At 40.6% G+C, this 19,248-nt stretch overlaps 1 protein-coding gene across 2 annotated transcripts in view; it reads left to right on the top strand.

Annotated features, from left to right (window-relative positions):
• LOC126043817 (protoheme IX farnesyltransferase, mitochondrial) overlaps positions 1-19,248 on the top strand; it is a 106,610-nt gene that overhangs the window by 52,119 nt on the left and 35,243 nt on the right. The gene's annotated exons all lie outside the window — the stretch shown is intronic.

Below are 19,248 nucleotides of genomic sequence, written 5' to 3'. Positions count from 1 at the left end.
CTAATACTGTCACTTCACCCCCGAGGGATGGGGGGCTTATGTGCTGCACAATATAGTGTGTATTTAGGGGAAATCGTTGCATGATCCCGTAACACTCAGACATAAGATTTAGCGTTTTAAATAGTTTCCCAGGGGACCCGCAGGCAGTAACCCTCCTGGAGCCCAGCTTGTCTACCTCACTGGGACGAACGGCTTAAACTGGCCCCAGTGGAATTCAACCACTGACTTCCCAACAAGTCCAGTTATTTCGGAGCTGATGCTCAAACCACTGAACTATCATCCCCAGCATAATTAATTCTTAACCTTTCACCATAAATAGGTCGGCTAAGCTTTTGGTTGCCGTACTTGGGTCGTCCCATCGGCGATACCTATCGGTATGTCTGCTGACTTTACTGCAGTTATTTCCACAGCAGACACTCAGCGTTGTTTTCTTGCCAGGCTGTTCTATCCTACAGGCATTTAAATTAATAGCTGTGAATGAGTGTGGCTGGTTTGCTTACAAATACTCGGAACGAGATGAGCCATAAAGACAAGTGGTGGGTAGCTGGATAACTTTTTTTAGCACTAATTCAGGCAAATGTGTTTGTTGAGGCAGAGAATTTGAATCCAAAGTGTGTTTTAAAATAAAACAGGGCTTTCACAAAGGCACAGTATTGGGGCAGCGTAACAGCGTGACTGTGAAATGTGGGTTTTGCGGTAGCGGTAAGTGAGAAGGACCAGCATCGGCCATTTCCTTAGCTCGAGTAAAACTTTCCGCACTGAAATTTCTTTTTGAGCTTCTTTCTCAGCATTACTGCTAGCCCGAGAAGTTTTACTTTGCTACTAGAAAGGCACCTTGCATGTGCATGGGTCAGCCTGAGTACAGAAAGTACCTGGCATTGGGCTGCCGGAGCCCGTGCAGAGCTGCCGATGCCTTTCCCTAGTCCCACCTATTAATTTGTCGGCTCCTCCAGCGCATCCAACCTGAGTATTTCAGTGAACCTGCTGTTACAGTTGAAGCAGTTTAGCATTGCATGAGTATCACACAGGATATATTTTTGCTCCAGTAATAAGATAAAAGATATTTTAGCACATGTTCTGTTTTTTAATGTGCCATTTGGAAGTCCTCGTGCCTAGCTCTGTGAATGGGGAGGGTTTTCCCATGCTCAGCTCCTCAGGAGGGCTCATCCTCAGGTGGTGGTGCAAGTGCCAGCAAAAACTTGGATAACGCCACAGCTCTTTGCTGGCTATTGCCACCCAGCATATTTTTTTAAATGACTGGAAAAAAAAAAATATTGCACTTAGAACTTTATACATTCAGAAGTGATTCTATTTTATATAATTACACATCTTACACTATTATATTTTTAATTAGAAATATTAGCAGCTGCATTTGGTGGGTTGCAGTTGTCTGAATTCTGGGGGTGGTTTGTGTGTGTGTACATAAATGGAAATCTGTAGGGGCAGTAGTAGTGATGCACTCTCCTAGGAGACGTTAAATTCCTGTCTGGATATTGGTTGCTAGTATAGAGTTTGTCTGTGATAAGCGTGATGGTATATTAGTAATAATGCTTAGATCTCACCTGCCCTGTGACAAGTCTGGAAGGATTGGTTTCCTCTGCTGTGTATACCCTTAGATAAGAGGTGTTTTTCTAGTGCTGAGGGGTTTTTTCATTTTTTACATATTTCCTTGTGAAGAGTGACTGAATATCAATTTGTATAATTTATAAAAACTTCTGAAAAATATCCAAGAAGATTCATCTTCTGTTCACATTTTATGATGGGGGCAGCATGCTGAGAGCCTGGAGTAATTCTAACCAGCACTGTCCCCATCCGTGCTGGTTTTACAGCAGACATTGCAAATTGCCCAGTGAATTTATGTCTCCCTGAATCCAGCTTTTCTTCTCATTTTCAGTAAATTTCACACCCGCTGCAGTCTCCCCAAAGATTGCTCAGTAATGGATGTTTATGGGAACATTCACAAAAATAATAGAAAACTTGCAAGTTCCTGGAAATGCCTTCAGATTTTGCCATGATTCAGTATGCCATTAGCAGCTGTCCTTTTATTTACTAATACCATCCCATCTTACACATACTTGTGTGTGTGCATTTATATATATATCCTTCCAAACACTGACAAACCGGTAAAATAATTGAGAGTTAGACTGTTTCGGGAAACTTTCCAACCTGGGAGGCATGAAGATTTATCCAGCCACAGGCAGGATCCTTGTGAGGCACTGCGTTAATTTACATTAAGAGGCGATTCTTGTCCTCAATGAGTTCTGGATTTAAATAGGCAAGTGTGGGAATGAAAAAAAGGAACCTGAAGTGACTTCTTCAGGATCACTCTGTGGGCTATTAATACCTGACCTAGGTGAAGAGCCAGGTTTTTTGCTTTCTAGTTCAGAGTATTATCTACTCTTGGATCAAGCCTGAAGGCTTCTCAGGCAGAAAGATATGAAAAAGAAAGGAAAAGAAATCTACTTTTCTTAGAGCATGAAAGGCAAATGCAATCTTGACTCTCTGAAGCAAGGCATTTCCATGGAGGTAGAGAACTATTAATGCTGTTAGCAGATAGTCATCTGGAAAACTGTGCACCGTTCTGGTCTCCCATATGCAAGAAAAATCAATTCAAATGGGAACAGGTGCTGAAAAGGACTTGCTGGGATGTGGGAGGGAACGAGGATCCAGACTTACAAGAGGTGGCTGAAAGAGCTTGGCTTGCGTGGCCTGGCAGGACAAAAGCTGGTGTGGATATGATTGCTCTATAAATATATCAAGGGGTAAGTACCAGGGAGGGAAAGGACCTGCTTAGGCTGTGGAGCAGTGTTGGCAAAAGAACAAGTGGGCATAAATTAGCTATGCGTAAATTTAAGCTGGAAATTAGGTGAAGGTTTCCAGCTATCGTACCCTTTTTAGCAATTTATGAAACGGTAATCCCTTTCATATGACATGGTTGCCTGTGTATCAGAGGCAGCACAGCCCCATCCAATTGCTTCATTTAGCAAGGGGGGTGACTTTGTTTAGCAGGAGGGTTCAGTAACTTGCTCAAGGTTTATGCCCAGCTGTTTAAAACAAACAAACAAAAAGCCATAAAAGCCTGGCCTGTTGGCTTGTATTTTGATGAAATTACCAAGAAAGTGTGAATGTTGTTTAATAGATCCATTATTTGTCTGTTTATTTCTTTAATAAATACTCATTCCCTTTGGAATTCTTCTGGTTTTTTTCCTATGAATGGCCCTGTCTGAATTTAAAATGTGAAATATTTGCATTATATAGAACAATAGCTATTCAAACTAGCTAAAATCTGCCACCTTTTTTCATCCCAAAGAGTTGATAGACCTGTCTGGACCAAGTCTGTTAAATTTATTTTAAAAAAATTGAGAGCTTGGAGAACCTGTCCTTGAGGCCCTTTCTTATTGTGCTCAGGGTCATGTTATGGGGTTTGCGCTTCTTCCCAATCAATGCAACCACTACATTTGAGGAACCTTGGACCCTGGCAAAGCTCAGAGTAGAAATCCATCTCTGAAGGTAGCCCTGATGCCTCCTTAGCAGGCATAGCCGCTGCTACTTGGAGAGACTTGAGTGACTGATGGTGCCACCTAATTTTAAATTGCAATTGAAGCCTATTAGTCTGTGATCGCTAATCAGAGTGAAAGGTGTTTTTTGTTGGCTTTTATTACTCATTCCACTTTGTCCATATTACTTACAGGCATAATGTGATTGCTGTTCTGCTTTGCCGATATACGGGTTCCCAAGGGACCCTCTTCAGTAAAATCTAGATTTCTCTTTACAGCTTGACAGGTTGCTGTTACAGCCATAGAATGACTTTTAATACTTTATAGTTCTTAACGCAAAAAAACTTTTTATTATTTTCATAGGTGAGGGTGACATAAATGTTAAAGTGCCTCCTGTTACTTGATATTTAATTATGAAAGCATCCGCTGGAAAAATAGTATGAGCCTGCTGTAATCAGCACTGGAGCAGACCTGCTAATCTTTTCATTTGGTCTAGACATCAAGGATGCTTTGTACTAGTCTGGCTATAGCGTGATAATCTAAGACCTTCTGGACTAAAAGTTTTGGGACTCTTTATGAAGGGAAAAAACTCCTACATAAAACCCCTTAGGTTTGCGTATTCCTCTTTCAGCTGATAAATGCCTATTTGATTAGTTCATGGAAAAGGTATTTGGATGAACCTGACTGTGGAGGCAGCTTGGCTGTTAATGCCTTGATGTCTGGGAGAGCGGCAACCCCTTTGTGCTTGCAGTCAAAACACGGGTGATGGTCCTGGCTCTGTTGGTTCTTTGAACTTGGATAATTCTGGTTAAACAGCATTGCCATTTGCCATGTTACTTTATAGAAGATTTTTTTTAATTAGTTGCTTTCCTAAAGAGATCCCTGGTCCCTGGCATTCGTTCAGAAGTGAGGAATGCGTTTCCTTGCGCTTTTCTCCTCTTTATTGTTAAATTGCAATAGTCTTCCTTGCTATCTATTTTAAAACAATTTAAAGATTCTAAATAAACACCAAAACAACTGCCAGCACTCTGTTTTCCCAAACCTATCCCTATACTTTTTTTTCATGCATCACAGTCCAGTTTTAATCTGTAATATGGTTTCTGTTAGACCTTAGCATTGTTAATTAAGGAATGGGTGGGAGGGCAGCAGCAGGAGAGGGAGGGAATCCCCTTCACCTGTAAGATGCATTGGGAAAGTCATTTGGGGTCAAAACAAAGAAATTCTCTCAACAGTGGCCAAAACTGAATGCCTGAGGAGGAATGTAAGAATATAAATGAGGTCTTATACTTTTGATGAGTATTTTAGTTCTTTGCATGGAAAAATTCAGATTTTATCTACCCTGGAAAGATTCCAGTGCTGTCTAAAGAAAAATCAGCGTCTGAATAAAACCACTGTCTGGTCTGGCACAGCACTGGGAAGCACTGGTACGGCTCATGGTTTGGGAAGTCGCAATGACATTACCGCTGGGATAGATTAAGCACAGTGTTGCCTGAACTTGTCCTTCCTGGGGTCAGACCAGGACGAGCTACCGGTGCTCCTGGGCCAGTTGTACTGACCTGCCCCAGCAAGTTTATATTGAGATAAATCTGAAGGCCCCTATAATCTCCAGTGTTACCTTAGAAATAGATGACCATGAGATCGAGAAAACAGAAACTGGGGGTGTGCAGTGGGATTACTTTTTTTTCCCTGGATGTGAAGGCAAGCCCTCGGTGGGGCATTTCTGCAAATCGTTCACCCTGTGCTGTGCACGGCATGCAAAACCATGCGAGAAAGGAGATTGAAAACCGAGGCGCTGAGATGGAGACGCCTTGCTAACCTTGCTGGTTCATCCTTGGTTTGACTTGTTCTGCTGATGACCTTTGGTAACGCTGCTTGGGGATAGCGGGAATACCAGTGTTCAATGTTCAGAGAGTTTCAGAGAAGGCGTGAATACTTGCAGTAAACATCTCATGCACTCCCAGATGCATTTGCCTTTTTTCCACCCCCAAAATTCTATCTTTTGTAAAATGAAGATTATACTCTGCTTCTTATTTGTGGGAAGGAAAGGCAAAATAAAATAACAGAGTTTTTTTGTCTTCATCCTATTGTAAACAATTAAGCAGGAGAAACAAACCTTTTTAAATATATCTCTATTAAATGTATTGGTAAATCTAATTTATTTAAGAGGCTTTAACTTGATGGAGCAACATTTTCTCTCCTTTTTTTAGTAGAAGGCTATATCTGTTAAGAACTTGAGTGGTGCTGGGCAACAGGATGGTTGGCTAACATGAGATTTTTCCTTGATTTGACTGAAGTACTCTGGAATGAGATGCGAAGCATCCTAAGGAAAGGCTCAGGGCTTGACTAGCTTTTCCCCTGACTTCTCAGTGTTTGCAGGCCACCATGCCTCTTCTCTTTAAGCTTATCAGATCTCAGTGCCAGATTATCCCTCTGCCAGCTTTTAGAAGCTCAGCTTAGTTGTCAGCAGCTTGTCTGCTAATAGGCACAACTGTTCTCCATCAAGGCTGTATGAGCAAAGCATCTGGAAATGTGGAAATTCAGAGGAAATATTGCTGGTGAAACCCAACAGAAAACCCATGCAGATTGGGAGAGTGAACTGCCAAACTATAAATATTTATATAGTGAATGCATATGCTTGTGTGTAAATGAAGTGCTTATAAACCCTATGAGCAATCTTCCAAACCTGCTTTATGTACGTTTTAGTGTAGAAAAGATATTTTAAACCTTTATTTGTATGAGCATATGTTTAGAGAGAAATTGCCAAGGTGCGTAAAGGAGTTGGATGCCCAGCTGCGTTTCGCTGGAACAAGGCACTTGCGTTCAGAGTTTCTTTTGCCTGATTGCAGTTATTTTCTTCTTTTTTATTTTTTTCCTTCTTTTTTTTTCTTTTTCTGGGACCACAATTTGAGATATTTTACAGTTGTATCATTTCTGCAGCCATGAACAGGTGATTGTTTTTCAGAACTGGAATTTTTTTTATGGTGAAACACAGTTGTAGCGCAACTTTTCACCACTCAGTTTAAACAAGTGCTAAAGTGTAGAGCTAAGCAGAAAATTGTATTTACTAAATAGCACAATTCTGTCAATTATTTTCATGATGTGTTCAGTGTTTAAATGACTTGTAAAATGTAATTAGATTTCTTTCTAATTTTAATACTTCTATTAAGTGGATTAAATAAATAGGGGGGCTGATCATTGCCTTCTGCAGCACAAGTTTTGGTAAGATGCCTATGCCCAGCTATTCATTATTTTCAATGGCTATTTTCATATCTGTCTTTTTTTTTTTTTTCACTACAACATGCAGACACAGTAACCATGTGCTTTTTTAGTTTTGTTTCATGCTTCCTCTATAAATCTTAGTTCATAAGAACCATTACTAAATGTTGCAATTCATTTCACCACTTCATATTTAATGATTATCATGTAAAAGCATCTTGGGACTTGTCTACAGAGGAACTGCAGCGTAATTAAATGGAGGTATACATTTAAGGACTTGCCTACCTACGGAAATTCATTTAAATTTTAGTAGGATGTGAATTTTAAAGCAGATTTTTTTTTCTCAGGATGTCTTTTATGGGTACCTTTGTTTTGGAATAAGAACTTTTTATTGCAAGCTTGTTTTTGGAATTGCAAAGTTAGTGTTTCTCAGGTATATACGTATACTTCCTCATGGAAGAATTTGAAATCTTGCCCAAAAGTAGATGTTTCAACAGATTTATTTTTTTTGGGTCATAGAAATACAACAATGTTCATTTTAGTTTCAATTTGTAATGATTTTTTTTTAATTTCAAGAGTTTCCATGAGAACGACTGATTTGATTTTTACAATCCTTTCTTGAGAGGACCTGATAGCTTTTTATTTTTTAATTTTTTATGCCTGTCCATAGATGACACATAGATGGGGTGGGTGGCATAATATACTGATCTGGCCCTGGGACAAGCAAATTAAATTGCTTGTTTTATCCTGTACTTGCCAGCAATGAAAACCTGCTTTGTTCAGTGGTACCTTGATGCTGGACTTCTGATCTTTTGTCTTCTTACATATATATTCCTACTTTCCTAAATAAAGTTTTTGGTCCAAGACTAGATACTATAATGCAGTTCCATTATCCCAGAAAGACTTTTCATGATTCTGGGTTTAGTTCCACAGAAAGTGAACACAATGTCAAAAACTCCCATGTTGCAGAGTCTGTCTTTACCCCTTGCACAAAGACCCTCAGTCAACTTTCCTATTGAATCCAGGTGATTTTTTTCTTTTTTCCTTGTGGTTGAATACAACACTAGTCCCAACTCTCCAGCTTTAGTGAGACCTATGTAGTCAAAGCTTCCAGATCCCTGTGGCGGCACAGACAGCAAGGAGTTTGAAATAGTCCCCCAAAAAAGCTCTCGGATACTGGCACACACGGGAAATCAGGCCACTGAGGTACAGGGTTGATTTTATTTTTTTTTTTTTTTCTCCCATAGATACTGAGAAAACTTCATATTGGACTAGCACTTAGCAAACAAAGGTGACATTTGAGGCACCTGGAAGACAAATCTGACAAGAGTGGCATTTACATGTCAATATTAAAAAGCTCCTGCAAGTTCACTGCTAGGTAGAGGTAATATCCTTTGCATGAGCGCCAGGAATTGGGCGGGAGCATTGAGCCCTTTGGGTGGGCAATGAGTTTATGCTTGAATAACCTTTTTATAGAAGGGTTGTGCAATGTTGCACGTTGGCATCAGTCAGTTACTGCTTTGAAGTAGAGAAGTGCTGCTGTAGCTGGTGGCACTCATGAGCAAGAAGCCGCCGTTGGGTTGAAGGCTGCCCCAGGTTTTGAGTTGAAAGTACCAATTTATTCCAGCATATTGATGCTCATGCGGGACAAGTTTTGCTTACATGTCATGTTTCTTATTATTGTTCTTTTATTTTAAGAATGGCCTTCTAAAATAGAGAGAATCATGCTATCTTGTCCATATCTTCGATCTCCTTTTGGCAAAAATTTTCTTCTTGCCAGAAGCCAGGACTCAAATTATTGTTGTTTGAGCTTCTAAAGCATTTGGAAGGATCACTGTCACAAAATAAATAAATTTATGCAAGCAAATAGGTTATTATAAAGGGGGAGAGGTAATGCTGATTTGGTGTCTTAATTGGTTTCCAAGCTAAAATTAATAGTGTGTGGAATCTCTTTTAGTAACATGACTCAGAACTATTTATTTTTCAACTCCTCTTTTAACTCTAGCGGAGATTGATGGGCGTGTTATCTTAGCATTTGGGAGATGCAAGCAGAATTGGAATGACAAACATTTCTTGACAGCTTTAGAAAGATGGATGATGTGATGCCCCTGCAACAGGTTTGGGTGTTTGTGCTTTCTAATGGGTCATTGTGAGACTCTTGCTTCACTTTCATTCTTAACAAAGGGGAAGGAAAGCTGACACCTAATTATTGCTTTGAGATGTCTTTGTAACTTGACTTTTCGGTGTATAGGTTTGTCACCCAGCCCTTAGCAGAAGAGCATAATCATAAGGATGGCCATCCTCAGTTAATGGTCGTAGTTTGTGCATTATGCTTTTAAAAAAGAGAAAAGTAGGTGTTTACTGGATTTTACCTGCAAAGCTGGTGCTAAGTGGTTAAATATACCTTGGATATCTGTTATTATATTGTACCTCGTTACTTTATTTGGCAGATCTACACATTGTACATAAAATCATGTTTTAATGAAAAGAGATCCCTTACCAAAACTAACTTACTATGCGTAAGATCCTTAGGCTTGACCAGAAACTTCATACAGTTTTGTAAGCATCTCTTCTGTGTCTTTTGATCAGCAGAGCTGCAGTAGCTTTAGGAGAAGAGAATGCCTTGAAAATGTCACATATGTGGCCTGCCACATCACATATGCAGCTTGCTTTTCTTGATCCTCTTTAACAAACCTCTTCTGTGCAGTCTGAGGACCCTTGGCTGAAACCCATTGTTCACAGAACTGCAATTTTGTCTTAACTGTAGACTTTTGGGAGATTTTGTAACTATTACATTCCTCAGCAGAGATGTGTCTTTCCTTTGTGGTCTTTGAAATTAATAAGAAAAAAATTTTATTAGTATATTGATAGCTTTCTGTTAAGTTCTGTACAGACGGGAGAAAAGAGAGTGATTTCTCTTAATTTGCTTTATTGCCAAGATTTAAAAAAAAAAAAAAAAAACAACAAAACTGTTATCATACAAATAAAGTTACAATATTGCACTCATCAAGGTGCCTTTGATACTATCTCTTAACATTTAAAGCTCTTCAGAATATTAAAAACTAGACTCCTTTCGGCACTGAGAGCACATGGTGGAGTGAAGCGATGAGGCTGTTCTCTTGCCAGTGAAGTGTAAATCATGAAATCCCCTGCAGAGATTTCTTGCTCTCTTTCCAGACATCTGAACAACAGGAAGAAGTTGTTTTTAAATTTTATTGTAAATGGGGTACTTGTAAACTCTCTCCTATAGACCTGGTAGATGCCCTGAGTGTGCCGTTGTAAAGATGTGACTTGAAAATCTTCCTGATACCGACTCTTTAAATACTTTAAAGGAATAACTCTTGAGGAATGATTTTATTAATATTAAGAGGTTTGAGCTGCGGGTAAATCCAGCAGATCAGTTTTGCGACAGTTGGGCAATGTTATCGTACTGTTTGAGGCCTGTCAGTAAATGCTTTACACCCTTGTTCACATTTAGGCTTTTTTATTGGCTATATTACAGTGTTCCCAGATTTAATTCCTTGTGGGTTTTTTTGGTTCTTGTTTTGTTTTTAAATATTTTGGCCAGAAGGAGCTGTAGATTTTTCTTCTGCCAAATACATATGTACCAAAGCAAATTATTTTTCACAGGTGCCAGTAACTTCAAGTAAAAAAGTTAATTTATTTCCAAAACTAAAAGATGTTTTGAATAAGTAATTTATGTGTATGCAACTACATAAATAACCTTTCCATAGCCAAAAGCAGGCAAGCCTGCTGCTTTATGTACGGTGCTACTTTGTCTTGTATGAAAAAAAACATTGCAAGAAGAAAAGCATAGCTAACAGGACATGTCAGCCATAAGCAGTTAAAGTGAACACATCTACGTGTGATATAAGAGAACAGTTTGTGGATTAATATTCGGGTGCCTGGCAGGAAGCACACTGCAGTGGATTAGTATTCTTATCATTTGAGTGACAAATTATAAAAAGCTGATTAAAATGACCTGGATCCTGGACACATGGGTTGGAGCCAGGAGACGTGTGGAAGTGATTTAAATCTCACCTTTCCACTTCCTTGCTCTAATCTCCTGGGCAAGAAGAGAGCAGCGGTGAGGCTGCTTTATTTTATAGCTCGCTCTAGTAGTCACAGGGGACTGAAAAGCAGCTGATACTGATAGTCTAGAGGGCTGTCTTGTTACCTGCCCCTTTTACAACTGCCCTGGCTAAAGCCAGGAGCTCAGGATCCCTCTGTAGTTACTAGAAAGAAATAAAGGGTTTGCATCTCAATTAGACAAGCTCCTGCCTCTGTTTGCTCTCACTTGCCATCTGGAGGAGATGCGTGTCTCCCGGTTGACTCTGGATCTCCTGCTTGACTTAAGCACTTGCACTGGGCAGCAGAAATACTTCCCCAAGAGTTCCTGAGTAACAACTTTATTCCACCACAGGAATTTGTCTAAGCCATCTTCAGTATCGGATTTTATCTGCAGTATTGCTCAAAGCAGCTGCACTGTGTCCAGAGGACCTGGCCTTGTGTATTTTAGGACATACAGTAACTTAAACCAGATACTGACCTTGTGCAATTCCTATCTTAAGCAAAGAGATTGTTATTTGAAGTTTTGTTTGTTTTTTAAATTATATGTTCCACTCATGGCATGCTGGCATGGTGACAAATATGATTTAATGCAAAGGAATCTCTTCAAGAAAATGGCTTTGCAAAGTGATTCGGGGTGTATTTCGGTAGGCATAAAGGTGGTATTTTTCTTCAACTCTAATAACTGTTCCTAAAATATGTAGAAATAAAATAGTTCCTGAAGAGCAGAAAGTATGTACCTCTGCATCTGACATCTACTTATAATTCATCATTAAAAACTTGCAAACATCCTGCATGGGAAGGTGGTGGATTTGGGGTGATCACAGTCTAGTGTTGAAATGTGCGTGAGTCAGTTAAGTTTTCCCTTACTATACCAGGGCAACACAATGCATAGAGATGAATGTTGCTTCATTGCCTTTTCTCTGTGAGCCTGGATAGAGGTTAACAGTTTAACCCCTAAATGGGAGACACTACGTTGTGTTGCTGCTTCTCGCTTGGGGTGCGTGATGCACTAGCTCGGCAGTGGGAGCTGAGTCACAGCTTCACCCTTTCCCTCTCCTGTTTTCATGTCCTGGGTGACCTGATCCAGTGACACAGATTAAAAAATGAAAAGATCCAGCGGAAAATCAGTGATTTTTTTTTTGCCAGATCAGGTCCTTCTGTGGGTGCAATTGGTTGGGTCAGCACAAGGGAAAGGCACGAGGTGTTTTTCTAACTGGGGGCTCAAACCTGAAACATACTTTTTAGCAATTTTCATTTTAAGATTAAAAGGAAGAACCCAATGGTGGCAAAGTCCTTGTCCAAAAGAAAATGATGGGAAGGCATTCAGTGTAGTATGTCCTACGCTTTGGAAATTGCTCCCTTTGGTTCAAGGAGCCCAAATACATTGATGGGCAAGTGCCCTCCTGGAAGTGGGGCTGGAGTAAGGAGCTTGCTTTGTGGATGGATTAATTGTGTGCTAAATAAAAAGGACTTGGTGGTGGTAAATATTTAATATTAGCTGAAGTCTTTGGCAGCTGGCCAGAAACCAGTATTTCTTCCTGTGAAAGCTGTTTCTCCAAGGTGGATCACATAGGGTGAAAGCCTGTCTGCGGTATCCAGCTTGCATTTCCCCTGAAGCTGTGGCTGACCTCCTTCAGGCCTCGGGAATGTGCTATTTAGGAGGCTCACAATGTCAGCAGTTTGCAAGATAAAACACCGTATAAAATAAGGGCCTGGTTTTATTTTTATTATTATTTCATTTTTGTTACAGTATCTTCTTAGCAAAATATGATTTTAGTGGGAAGAGCAGGGCTCATCGGTGGTTACCCAACCTGTCTCCTTTTTACCAAAACAGGACATTCATGTCTTTTCTCCCATTTCAAGTCTTGGACATCAGGTGCATTGAAAAAAAATTAGATGAAACGAGCTTTTTTTTTTTTTTTTTTTTTTTTCCCAATGCATTGATGCTAGCGAATTTGATTCAAAGATGAAGACAAGAAAAATGGATGTAGGGGTAAAGTAGGTACAGTAATTTGGTGCAAATGCCCCATTATTTCATTCAGAGTTATTCATACAACTGAAGACTGCATGTAGTCCTTAATTATCTTTTTCTGCTTCATTAATTCCTTGCGTACTGCAGCATGCTCGGACACACGCACGCATATACCCAGGGTCTTTCCTTCCACTCATGCTGCTTTTACCCAGGTGAATGCCACGAGCACATCCACACCTGCAGTGACAGCGGTTCATCCAGATGGGCTTCAGCAGTTACAGGCGTCGTGTTTAAGGATGTGTCCATCACCCTCACCTCCGTCAAACCCCTCATCGTTGTGACGGGACCTGCGGACAGAGCAGCAGTGTATTAAGACCATGTTGCTTTGACACTCCCGAGTGTTAACATGGTTGTGTGCTTCTCAGGCTCCTTGTAGTGGTACTTCTGATATCACCAAAGGATATTGTTTGGCCAAAATGCTGATGAAGAGGCCACTAAGCTGCAAGAGTTTAATGACCACTTGTTTTGTTGGTCAGACCCACTAAAAGGATTTGGATGAGCTGAAAACAAATACGGCCAGGTGTGCCAGTGGCTCTGGGCGCTGCTGCCGGTTAAGTGCACTTAAATACTAAGTGCAATGTAAAACCTAAAAATTCTCAGTTTGTGGGACAGTGGATGTCTCTGAGAGTCTCTAGAAAGTCACATGTTTGTAAGTGGTCAAGGAAATAACATGTCACCTCTTAAGCACTTAAAAGCAGAGCCTGCATGGCCGGTTGTTAATCTGAAGGGACAAATCAGTGCTAATTGAACTCTGTGAGTCTTTGCATTCTCCATCCTGAAAATATGTTTCTGAAGTGACAAGTATCAACATTTTCTTTGCAATTACCTCCTGTTCTCTTCCCTGTATGCAGCGATGGGCTTCTAAACACTGGCTAATAAGAAGAATGTGTCTTTTGTGGAAGCTTTTTAAAAAAATAAATTAACTGTGGCAGATGCTTTACCTAGCAGACCTTTCTTGAGTTCACTGGAATATGACAGTTTGGGGTTTAGCTGCCCTTCTCTATCTGTAAGTAACATTGTTCAGGCTTGCATCAATCTCTTTTTTAATTAGAATCCTCTTTGAAATGGAAAATATTAAAGCAGATCTATAGCTAGACTGGGAACTGCAGAGCCAGAGGGTTTTCAGATACTGCCTTTAAAAAAAAAAAAAAAAAAAAAAAAAAAGCTATTTCTAATCCTTAAAATATTTGCCTTGCTTTATTTTCATATCTTGAAGACAAACAGGTGCTGTGTGCCCTTTATGATTCTCAAATATACAATCTCCAAGCCAGCAATCTCTAAAGCCTTCCCTTGTTTGTACAATTAGGGTGGGATTTTCAGAATCACTCAGTGTTGGTCTGTCTCTGCTCTCATTGAAGTCAAACTGCCATTGACTTCAGTGAGAATAGTGTTAGATCAGTACATGACTGCTTTTGAAAAACCTTCCCTTCACTTTTTTTTTTTTTAGTCACATCTGTGTACAATTGAATAAAAAGACCTTTGTAATATACTTTAATTATTCTTTGTTGTTTTCATATAAAAGTGATTGAAAGGAAACCAGAAGAAAACCTATAATAATAATCTGGACTTTGATCTTATTTACCATAAATTATATGTTATGCTTTTCTTCTCCTTTTATGTAATTATATATTACTTTATCACAGTGTAAGATAAATCACTGAAAACAAGAGGAGTAGAAATAATTCGGTAATACACAGGGGAAGAGCACTCACAAAGGAAGGAACACGACTCTTCGTGGTCTGATGGGTTCCCAGTGCTGCTTATAGCAACTTCCCTTTGACTGCATGGGAAAATCAGGAGACTTCACATGAAAGGCTAGTGCTAAAACCTGATGAATTTGGAGGCCGCGTGGCCAGCTGCAAGGAATGGCTTTCTGGATGTCACCTTCCCAGGAAACCTCAGGTTATTGTCCAGGTATCTGGACTCCACGCTGCCACTGCGCTCTCCACCTGGTTTTGCTCCACCTGCTCCTCCCCAATTCACATACCTTTTTCGTTTGCAACGTGTGTTTCAGTGATGTTTCTGGTTAACTGCGTGCTCTTTAGCAACACCAAAGAAAACCAAAGTAGATCAGAGCTTACTGTAACTCAGGGGAAATCAGAGAACCTCAGAAGCATCTATTTCAACAAGACCGACATTTGGAAGACTTGCTCTCTACAGCCCAGTTTCACCCCTGGCTGTAGACATACAGTGAAGTGCTCAAGTGGGGAGTCCAGTTGTACTGGTCATTATTTGCATTGTGTTAAAAACTTTTGCTTAGGTCTGTAGCAAGAGATTTTAGCTGAGAGGAGGCTTCAGCCACTACCCACACCCATCCCCGTAGTTCATCTCCACCTCCCCAGTGCGGTGCAAGGCACGGAGGACTTTGGAGACCAGCAGCACTTCAGTGCAGGAGGAGGTGACTCATCTTCTCATTCACTCATTAGTGCCATAGATTCACCTGAACTGTTCTTCAGAGAGGCTTCAGAGAGAAATACATACATCCAGAGGGCAGTTCTGCTGCCAAGGAGCACATGGAAGCCTGCTCAGATGCAGCGATGGTTTTGCAATGGGAAGACAAGACCTCTGAGTTGCCTTGAATTAAAATGTCTTTTGATAGCGGGGTTCCGCTCTGTCTTTAGACTCATGGGATTATCGGTTCTGATGTAAATATGTGTTTAGCATTAGAGTAAAATGTTATGTCAATACAGTGAAGACCGGTTGCCTGTTTCAGCTGCTGCTGTTTCCACCATGTGTCACAGATTAGAGCTGGCCCTGGATGGGGGCCAGGCTGGTGCTTGATACACTCTAAATCCAAAGCGGTGTATGAGAGACATTTACTAGCCTAAGTACGGGTGATCTGGTTGATAAGCTATACGACATATTGTTCCTCTTAACGCACTCTATTTATGTTTTCGTGTGAACAGGAGTAAAGGTATTGAACCGTCATAATTCAGTAGTTAAAATCTCTCCCGCAGGAATGACCATGGATGGCAAACGCAGCACGTGCTCAGGGCTTTCCATCCGCTCCGCTGGCTTAATTAACTGCAAATAGTCAGGCCACTGTCTTTGAAAACTTAATAGGTGGTGTCGGTGTTTAACTGATGATATGGAAAGAGTGAGAGAGCATCCTGTAAAGGCATGTTAGTCGTCAAAATGCCAGCATAGCGTAATGCCGTCTGTATCTGCAAGGTGATGCTATGGGAATCTTGGCTTAGTCCAAATAAAATTATTAATCTATGTATCCCCCAGGAGGTCTGAATGATTAGCTACCCTCTGTATTCATTGCTGTTTCCAGGAGGTAGCTTGAAGAAATTAAACGTTCTTCAACATTTCACTTAGGAACAAAGCAGAAACCAATAAGAAGAAGCTGAAGGAAAAAAAAAAAAAAAAAGACTGTAAACAGCTATAAGCAGTAATGTGACAGCTAATCTAAGATTTGTTAAATGTTTAAGATATAATTACTGTATATTAACTAGATGAGATCTACACAAAGAGTCTGATGAGCCTGCCAGAGAAATAAACCACAAAGTACTATCTGGCCTGATTTATTTTTTTCCATCATCATGTTTTAAATGTTCATGCATACTGATTAAAATTTAGGTTAGGGTCTTGAAAGCTTTTGCCAAGTTTTGTCACTCAGGGATTTTTAGATGCTGTAGATTTAATCCTCTGTCTGTCCTTTTGATGGCTACATTCCCAAATACCTGGGGCAGATAATATTCTGCCTTGTCCAGCTGAACTGATGCATTCAAACTTCCCAAGGAAAAAGCCTCTTGCGTGCTTCTAAAATATTTATTTATCCAGTATTCATCTTACTGAATTTACTGTTTGCTAAAACAGGCAGTACTGTGTTGGCCTGGCATGAGATAATATGTTTGAGTTCACTCTTTCATTCCTATGGAATGATATTTGAGATGCACATTTTTTTCATTTTTTCTAGAATATCAGGGGAAAATAATTTCAAGTGGAGAGAGAATTTTGCTGAACATCTGGGAAGAAAATGGGAAAAGTTTGATAAATGGCATCTTGCTGACATGTAATAGCAACTAGCTCAGTGAAAGAATCTAGGGCATTGCAAATAAAAGGATTTTTCTTAACTGTTGTTCAGTTGGATATGTAGTTTCGTGCGTACAGCTGACAGTAACAGATTATTCAGATTGTCAGATTTAAAAAAGCGAAAAAATTCAGACTTAAGTCATGCAGTAATCTTAATTTTGGGAGGAACCGTGTCTGTATACAACAGAGATGGACATTTTTGACTACTTAAGTGAGCAGAGGAATTTCTTGTTCAAAATTTATATTCTGTTCAGGGGTTAACTACTATATTAAATACATGGAAATATTTCATACATTGATTATGGTATTGCCAAGTTATACTAACTCAACTGTGTAAATTTAAATTCTTGCAAGTGTTGAGCATCCAACTCTTCTTCATTTCAGTCATTTTAAGTTTGAGACACAATGAGTTTAAAACTTGTGCATTACTTTGATTTTATCCATCACACACGGAATACATTTAACCGTAAGCTTAAATACTCTCAAATGAGCCCAGATCTCCTCACGTGCACAAGTTTAAACTAGAAGTAAGCTCAAAGCAGTCAGACTTTGCGAATATAAATAAAAATTCTGTCTTTAAAAAAAAAAAGCAAACCTGAGCATAGCCCAAAATATTTTCAGGAGAAAAGACTTTAGCTCTATAGAAAAGACTTTAGCTCTATAGAAATTTTCCCTTGTGTTGCTCTACCAGTCTGATGTCAAATGGCATTTTTTCTTCATTTAACATAATTGTCTCTGAAATATAACAGTGAAACAAACCATTAGCAAAATGCTGAGCTGTCAGGAGCAATCACTGGTTTCGGATCCAAACGGGGTGCTTTCCCTTCTCTGAAGGTAGTCGCTACCATTTCCTATAGAGGTTCTTTGTGAAACATCCAAGGGCAGCGCTGTAGCCATGAAGATCCGACCTGTCCCTCTGAAGTGAGCTGCCGGGGCTCCGTGCGTTGGGGCTTGTAGCTGCCCCACAGACTCCTCTGTGCTCTTCTTCCAAACCAGGGTCTTTACCGGCTTTGATTGTAGCTGGGAGTGCCATTGCCGCTGCAGATCAGGCATAACAAACAGAGGATGAGAAACAACCTATTAGCTGCCTATCTAAAAAGCTCTGGGAAAGTGAAAGACGTATAAACTAACCCTTTTTCTTCCTGAAGTCCCTTCCTCTTTTGCGTGAGTAACTCTTGGCTGAGCAGCTTCAGTTTGCTTCAGGAATATCGATAATAAAATTGGAAGGCTTCGAGAGTTGGTAGGAATTGGAAGCAGGTCAGATGCTCCATCCAGTCGCTCTGGATGGAGGCTTACTGCGAGCAAACCATCATCTCCATCTACGGCTGCATAGTCCTGGCCAGCTCCACCACACAGATGGAGGCAAGAAGTTTTAGTGAATTGGTTGTGAACTAGTAATTAAAAGCTGCGTTGATGATTTCAAGTCCCGTGCTTTTGTATTTCTTAACTTTTAAGCATTTAATCCGTAGCCTGTAATGCAAATCGACAAATGGAAGATTCCTCACCTGCAGAACTGTGGTGGGTTTTGGATCCATCATGGGCAAACTGAGGACTTTAATATGCAGCACAGGCTTCACCCCAGTTAACAACAGTAATTAGCCATTCGTTTGTGTTGGCCAGCCACTGGAGGGGGATGAGGCAGCCACTGTTGCAGGGGGTTTCATGGCTGCTGGCTGGCAGGGAAGCAGTGCAGGTTTGGGGTCCCCCAGCCAGAGCCCCCCTTGCTGGCTCTGCCGCTGCTTCCTTGACCCTCTGCCCTCTCTCTCCTGCCACCCACCCGAGTCTTCTTCTTTCCCAGGTTTGGACGGTCTCACAAACATGACTGAACATAAAGATGATGCGCGCTGCCTAATTTCTTGGCTTTAGAGCATACTGTTAGCAAGTTTTGTTTAAGCAGGATGGCTGTAGCACGTGGGCTTAAGCACATGCACGCCCTCACTCTCACTCGTATGCAGGCAGGAATTTCTTATAGCCTTATTCCTGGGAATGGTTAAATCCATCAGGAAGATGATTCAACCTGAGGTTAAAAATGTCACCACAAATGGAGAATATCGTGGGCAGCGTTAGGCAGGATGATCCCTGGGTATCTGATCCCCGCCGCACTAGCAATACGTAGGAGCAACAGCAGAGGTTCCCAAATTGTTATACAATCATTACTTCAAAGTAATAGATGGGAAAGGTTGTTCCTGTGATCTCTGTGTGCCTGTAAATGAAGCATCTTTCCCCCAGTATGCACCGGTAGGGCTCTGATGGGGTCCCTGCTGCTCCCAGTGTGCCAGTCCGCTGGCGTTGCCCTGGGAATGCAGCCCCAGCAAGAGGGGGTAGCAAGACCAGTAAGGCAGCACTGTCAGAATGAAGATGTTTGTTAATTTTGTCTTTTGTTGTGTAAAAAGT

Source organism: Accipiter gentilis, chromosome 10 (genome assembly GCF_929443795.1).
Source record: "Accipiter gentilis chromosome 10, bAccGen1.1, whole genome shotgun sequence".
Lineage (NCBI taxonomy): Eukaryota > Metazoa > Chordata > Aves > Accipitriformes > Accipitridae > Astur > Astur gentilis.
The sequence above is the reverse complement of the archived record's forward strand: the minus strand, read 5'-3'. Positions and strand labels throughout refer to the sequence as shown.